The 6,780-nt window shown below is 35.9% G+C and overlaps 1 protein-coding gene across 1 annotated transcript in view; it reads left to right on the top strand.

Moving 5' to 3' along the window:
• The first annotated feature begins 1,790 nt into the window (after positions 1 to 1,790).
• The window catches only part of LOC132798434 (neural-cadherin), a 145,355-nt gene continuing 140,365 nt past the window's right edge, over positions 1,791 to 6,780 (top strand). The window contains 1 exon segment of the mRNA XM_060810288.1: positions 1,791 to 2,409. The gene's annotated coding sequence lies outside the window, so the exon portion shown is untranslated.

Raw genomic sequence — 6,780 nt, 5'->3', positions numbered from 1 at the left:
TCGCTGCCGGGATCTGAATGTGTGTGTGCGTGTGTGTGTGTGGGTGACAACCTTAAATAACTGCACATAACTGTAACTGTGTATAATATTGCGGCGAATTATAATTTTTAGCTGCGTTGCGCGTTTCTTTTTTCTCCCTCACTCACTCTCTCTCTCTTTCGCTCTTGTGCGGTGCAGTCGAATGCAAATTTCATTTTATGCTTTTGCATTCATGCAAATCACAATTTACGAGCTTGACTTCGACTGCGCTTTTGCGTGACGTGTTCCCCAAATCTCCCCTAACTACTCCTCCTTTCCCCCACCCCTCTTGCCACTGATGTGGGTGTGGTTTAACATGTGGGTGAAAACCGCTAAAAACTTCTCGGAAGTGTCGAAACATAAATTAGAAACAAATAACAAATGGGAATAGGCGGTTTGCTCTGGAAACCAAATTTTAGAAATTTATTAATGAAATACTTCACTATTTTATATACTAAACTAATTAAAATTTATTACGTTTTTCTATGTGTAATTAAATTGCACATTGAATATTAAAATCAAATAATTTAGGCTTGATGAGCAGTTTTGAAAATGTATTTAGATTATTTATTAAACTCAAAAAATTTATTTAAATATTTATAGTTTTGAAAATGTATTTTTCTAATTTTTTAACCCTAAAAAATATTATTTATTCTTGTTATTATTAATTATTATATTTAATTTTGTATTAATATTTCTATATATTATTTATAAAACTTTTTTTGAGTAGTTTTGAAAATGCATTTTGATTATTTATTAAACTCAATAAATTTATTTTTTTATTTATAGTTTTGAAATCGTATTTTTATCATTTTTGAACCTAAAAAAAATATTATTATATAATTTATATAATTTTGTTGTTTTTAATTTTAAATTATTATTTCTTTATATTTTTTCTTTTTTCTTTTTTATAATTATATTTTTTATTTATTTTCTTTCTTATTTAATTTCTCAGTTTTTATTTGTGCTAAATTTTATCCAATTATTTAGATTTAAATAACATAAGGTAATCTTTTCCCAAGAATGTGTTAAGTTGATTTCGGTTTTATGCCTGCCAAATCTTTGGCAATTCCAATCAGCATTAGTATTGCGACCTGGCCAAAAGTCGGCTAACTGCCTTACAAAGTTATCAAAAGCAACTGGGCAACAAATTTTAATAGAACCCACTACCAAAAATGAAGAAAAAGAAAGAAAGAAAAAGAAAGAAAGTTAAAGAAACCACTACAACAAATAGAATAAATAAAAAAACAGACAAAACTGTAACGAGAGTCTGGCGGAAACTCATGAAAATACAGGATATTACACAAATACTGATAAACAGCCAGCACCTTCGAAAGGTGAAGAGGTGAAGAGAGAGAATAAGGAGAGAATGGTATAGGCTGAATTTGGGTGGAACTAGAAGAAGTGAAGGAAGTAGGAAGTCAGGAAGTTTCAACTGCGGTTGGCATGAGATCCAACTGTGAATAACAGCAGGATGTGTGTGTCTCTAAGGATTGTCCAAGAACTTGCAAACAGATGATGCGACTCTCACTCTCTTTGGCACTCGCACTCGCTCTCTCTCGCTCTCTATCTCCACTTTCTACTCTCCACTTGGCATATTCCAATTGCAGCTTCGAGAGAGAAAGAGACTCCGCTCTCTCTCTCTCTCGCTGCACATGTTTTGGTGGTGGGAAATCGCTGTTTTGTGGCCTAGGCGAGTGAGTTGGATTTTCACAATTTTTCATCGGCTCTGAGGACTTTTCCAGACTGCTGCACGCTCATTGTGTCGATTGAGTTGCTCGTGACAGGACAACGCTGCCGGATAAATCTCGTTTCGTCTCGACTCGTGAGTGTGTGTGTGTGCGTATGTCTGTTTGTGTGGCAAAGTTTTAGCAAAGCGACCGTCGCGCACCGACTGAATGCAAAGGATATATAGAGACACACACCGCCACTCGCTTCCCGCTGTCGCCGCCCTCCACAAATTTTACGTTGTACATAGAGGCGCTAAGCGTGTTTGTGTGTGTGAGTGTGTGTGCGTGTGTCGCGTCGCGTGCTGAATGCATGCAAGTGTGTGCGTGTGTTTGTGTGTGTGTGCAAAATGGGCACAGTGAAAAATTATTAAACAAAATAATGCCAATTGAAAAAATGCCCGTAAAATTCTTTTCGAAAAAAGAGTAAAAATTTGTCAACACAAAAATAATACAACAAAATTATTATACATAGCGAAAAGAAGAAGAAGAAGAAGTAGCGCTGAAAAAGTGTCGTGAAAATTGTGAAAACTAAACAAAAACCGCTTAGAAGAAGCGACAAAAGCGAAAAAGTCGCAGAGCAAAAGAAAAACTCGCATGAAAATCAATAATTTGGATTAGTAGCTGTTGTTTGATATTTCGGCAAAAAGGATTCAAAACAAAAGTAAGCACAAAACATAAAAACAAGCAAACAAATAAAATGTGTATAAATAATTGAATAATATATTTAGTCATGAAATGTTTCCCTGACATTATTTTATGGCAATATTTACAAATTGCAACGAGAGCGCAAAATCTAGTTTAAAAATCTATTAAAAATGCTGCTGTAAGCTGTGGCTATAAATTAGCAGCGCTTAGACCAATTAATTGTATATAATTTTAATTAATTATTGGCGTACCTGTAGAAAGCGTGCAAAAAATGCTAAAGAACCCAATTGCTATTTATCTGATTTTACTCGATGCGAATGTGTGTGAGCGTATTTATGTGTGTGTGTGTGTGTTTGAGGTTAACACACCTTAGACATGTACATACACGTCACACACACACACACACACACATACATATACAGCAAGTCTTTTGTATATTGTGGAGAGCATGGAGCGGCGCTCTGGCAGCCCCAAAAAGCGAAGCTCTGAGCTCTGCTCCTGTGCGTATGCAGCACTTTTTTTTGCTCCCGCTCACATTTCTGTTGCTGCTGCTGCTGCATGAAAAATCGATCGATGTCGCCTCCTCCCCCTTTCCCTGCCCACTCACGTCTAGCGCTCCTCATCCCCCGAGCCAACTTTGCCGTCACTCACTGAAAGCGGCGCGCCGCTTATCAGCAGTCGAAAAATACTCCTTCGTAGTAGTATTCATACTATGTGCACAGGAATTGGCAGCACTGTCTGCAAAATTTCTACAACTACTACGAACAGCGAGAGAGAGAGAGAGAGTGAGCAAGAGTGAGAGAGTGTGTGTCTGAGCTTCTGCTGTGGGGTGTTTTTTGCGCAGTTGGCGCTGCCAACTCTGAGAAAACTTTGCAGAATTTAGACACTGCGCTCGCTCTCTCTGACCTGCTGCCTCTCTCTGCCTCTTTGTCTGTTTGCTTTCTCTTTACTTGGCACTCTCTCAAATTTTTGCTGCCATGTGCTGCACTTGTTCTTGGCACTTTGCTTTTGCTGAGTCTTTCTTGCCGGTTCTCTGTTGTTTGCTTTTATCAATATTCTGCAGTTCTAGCGATGGACAAATAACTAATTATAGTGAGAGAAGTATATAGGAAACTATCTATATATTTTATTTACTACGTATAACTTGTTTAAAAGGAATTTTTCTTTGGGAAACTTAAAATACCCCAAAACTATGGGAAACAATAATTGCCATATTTTAATAAACACAAAATGATTATTCAACACTTTACTTTTAAAAAGTTACCACTAAATTATTGTTATTTTGTCGTTATCTGAGTGCATAAATCGATGCGAAAACTGTTTTGTCAAAAGAGTTTCTCGAAACAAATTTGTTTGGTCTGATTGAAAAACATAAAAAACTAATAACTATAATTTGACAGGCAATAATATGGCAACAATAACATCACCAGCAACAACAACTATAATCTAGCAATTTGCCAGCAATAATGTAATCAGTAAATTGCGTCTACACTTTGAGCCCAAAACAAAAAAGACGTCAAAGAACGTAGCAAAAGACAAAAAAGACGCCTCAAAGCGTTACGAAGATGTTTTACAAAACAACAAAAACAAAAAGGAAGAAAAAGAAAAAAACAAAATAATATATACATAAATCTACGTGCCAGTCAGAAAATAATAAAGCCTCGTCTGGGCCGCAGACAGAGCAAAGTATGAGCAAAGTGTGGCACATGGCACAGTGGGGCAAGACATGCTGAAAACGTAAGAGTAACCTGTTGGTTGAATTAGCATTTATATTTTTATTCATAAAAGACAAATTTCAATCAATTTAGTAAATTTATTTTATATTATATTATTATTATGAAATTTATATTCTTTAACAGTAATAGAAAGCTTTCAGTACACTGTTATATTTATACACGGAAAAAAAGTTCTCAAATCAAGATTTTGTTTTTCGATTATATTATAAGACAATAATATATTTATTATATTCAAAACTTTATAGGAATTTCGATTAATTATAGAATTATTTAAACTAAATTAAAAGTTTTTAATAATCTTAGTTTTTTATTATTACTTATTACTTACTTATTATTACTTATTTCAAGAACATAATTTTTAAAAAGAATGATCTTAGTTATAGCAGTTGGTCTTTTTTCTCAGTGTAGTCCTACAAAAAAGATAGATTTAGAGAAAAGTTTCTATACAGTTTGACTTTGACTTTTATTTGTAAGAAATTTTTGTGTCTTAAAAGTCTTTCAATATATAAATTTTTCTGGTTTTGTCTCAATTCCTCCGCTAACGATTTTCGCACATTGTTTGCGCGTGCTTGCCACACTGTGGCGCGTTTTGGTCCATTGACAGCCATTGGCAGCATCGGGCTGATGTTATCGCCTTGGACCAAAACGCCGCTGACTTTCAACGGTGGGAACTTCTGGGGCAGACGAGACAACCCAAACTACTTGCCACCTCAAAGCTTTGATGCTCTTCTCTCTTCTCCTTCTTCGTGCTTTGCTGTTGTTGTTATTGTTCTTGGCCAAGTCAATATAATTGACTTATCTGCCGCCAATGCTTTTCGGTCTGCACCATGACGCCAAGTTGTCGGTCGTTGTTCATATTGTTGCTGTTGTTGTTGTTGTTGTTGGCTCATGAAGAGGGCTCTTCTGCGGTTTGCAGCTCACATAATAAAGCTCGATGGCCTCGTATTTGACTTATTGCGGTCGCGACTTGCCAGCAACAACAGCAACAAGAAAAAAACATTCATTGATCGACGCGAGAACTGAAAAACACGTGAAATATTGGGTCATAACTATTGATTGGGTTTGAGGCCTGCCTCTGCGGTCAAATTGAAAGCAAAAAATTTCAACACACAAACATACGAACAAAATAACAGACTGAAAAAGGTTGTATGCAAAATACGCGCAGGGAGATTGCCAACTTCCTTTAGACTCAGTTTTTGTTGTTGCTGTACATAATAATTTCCATTCACGCCGCAATATGCAGTTAATTTTTTCTGCAGCAAATTGTCTATAACAAATTCAGTTATTTATCTTCTCTCTTTGTAGGGCAATTTTCCGCTTAAGCGACAAGTCAAGCCATGAAGAAGAGAACCCAAGCAAATGCAATTTGTTTGAACCTTAACCCAAGCTGTGATCTGTGTCTCTGCCACTTTCTTGTTCTACGCACGTTCTGAGCATTCGTTGTGCTGGAATTGATGAAGCATAATTTAATTTTGCTTATTGTTTACATGGCAAAATACCCCAAGCTTAGTTTTGTTTTCTATGCTGACCTCACAACGGATTGCGCAATGCACGTAACAAATTTGCATGGGCTTTATTTCAGCTATTTATTTGTGATGAAATTGAGCGAGAAGACAAGGAAGCATAATTAACGTAAATTGCTGATTATCAATTATTAAATAATTTAATGAAATAAGTAGAAAAATATTATTAAATATTATCAGCGTGAGGTGGAAGATGAAAGAACTGAGTTCACTTGGAATCATAGACTCACTTTTATATTTTCCCTCTTTCTGCTCATTAATCTTCAAGTAGAGCCTTGGGCAAATAATTCGATTTCATCATTTAACTTCATTTTCTCAACATTTTTCGCATTTCGAATATTGTTTTTATTGTTTAAGCGATACGCACACTCAAAGAGTTTCATATTCCCAATAAATTTTTACAATATTTGCATGCACATCTTTTCTGAAATTGTAATTTTACGATGCTTCAGTACGGTTTCGGTATGCCTTTTGGATATTCCATGGGCGTGGGCTTTCCATATTTAATGGCAATAAATCTTACAGTTGCTGTTGCTGTGTTCAGGTCCAGTTTTTCTTTCTCCATGTGCGATTCCTTCTTGTTGACTGCTGCCCGCCTTCCTTGTGGTTGCTTTGAGATGGGCAAATGCAAAAGGAGAAAAAAATATACAAGTATAAAATGAAATCTTTATGAATGAAATTTCTGCTTAATGCATTCGTCTCGACCGCGTTCGCTGTCCACACATGCGGTTCACACATGTTGTCAGTTCTCAGTCTCCCTAGATGCTGGGTAAAAAATTTATATGAATATATGTACCCATATGTATGTACGATCGGCATCTTGAGTATGTTTGAGTGCAGTTCGTATTTGCCATGTTGGGATTCTTTTGCCTGGCATTTCACATTTCAAGAATGCAATAATATTCTGTTTGTCTGTTTGCCTTCTCGTTGTTTTTTTTTTCCACTTTAATTGAGTTTTCGGCTTGATTTCTTAGCTCTCAACATGTGATATTTCTAATGGAATTTCATATAAAAATTTTGCAGTTTGCCATTTGTCAACTTCCGCTTTTTCGGCTGCATTCTCGAGGTCCCGCACATTAAGTTGAAGCCCCAATTTGCATTGCTCTCCTCTCGCTTTTTTTCTCTTTT

This window comes from Drosophila nasuta, chromosome 2L (genome assembly GCF_023558535.2).
Source record: "Drosophila nasuta strain 15112-1781.00 chromosome 2L, ASM2355853v1, whole genome shotgun sequence".
Classification (NCBI taxonomy): domain Eukaryota; kingdom Metazoa; phylum Arthropoda; class Insecta; order Diptera; family Drosophilidae; genus Drosophila; species Drosophila nasuta.
Note: the sequence above shows the minus strand (reverse complement) of the source record. Positions and strands in the feature narration are given on the sequence as shown.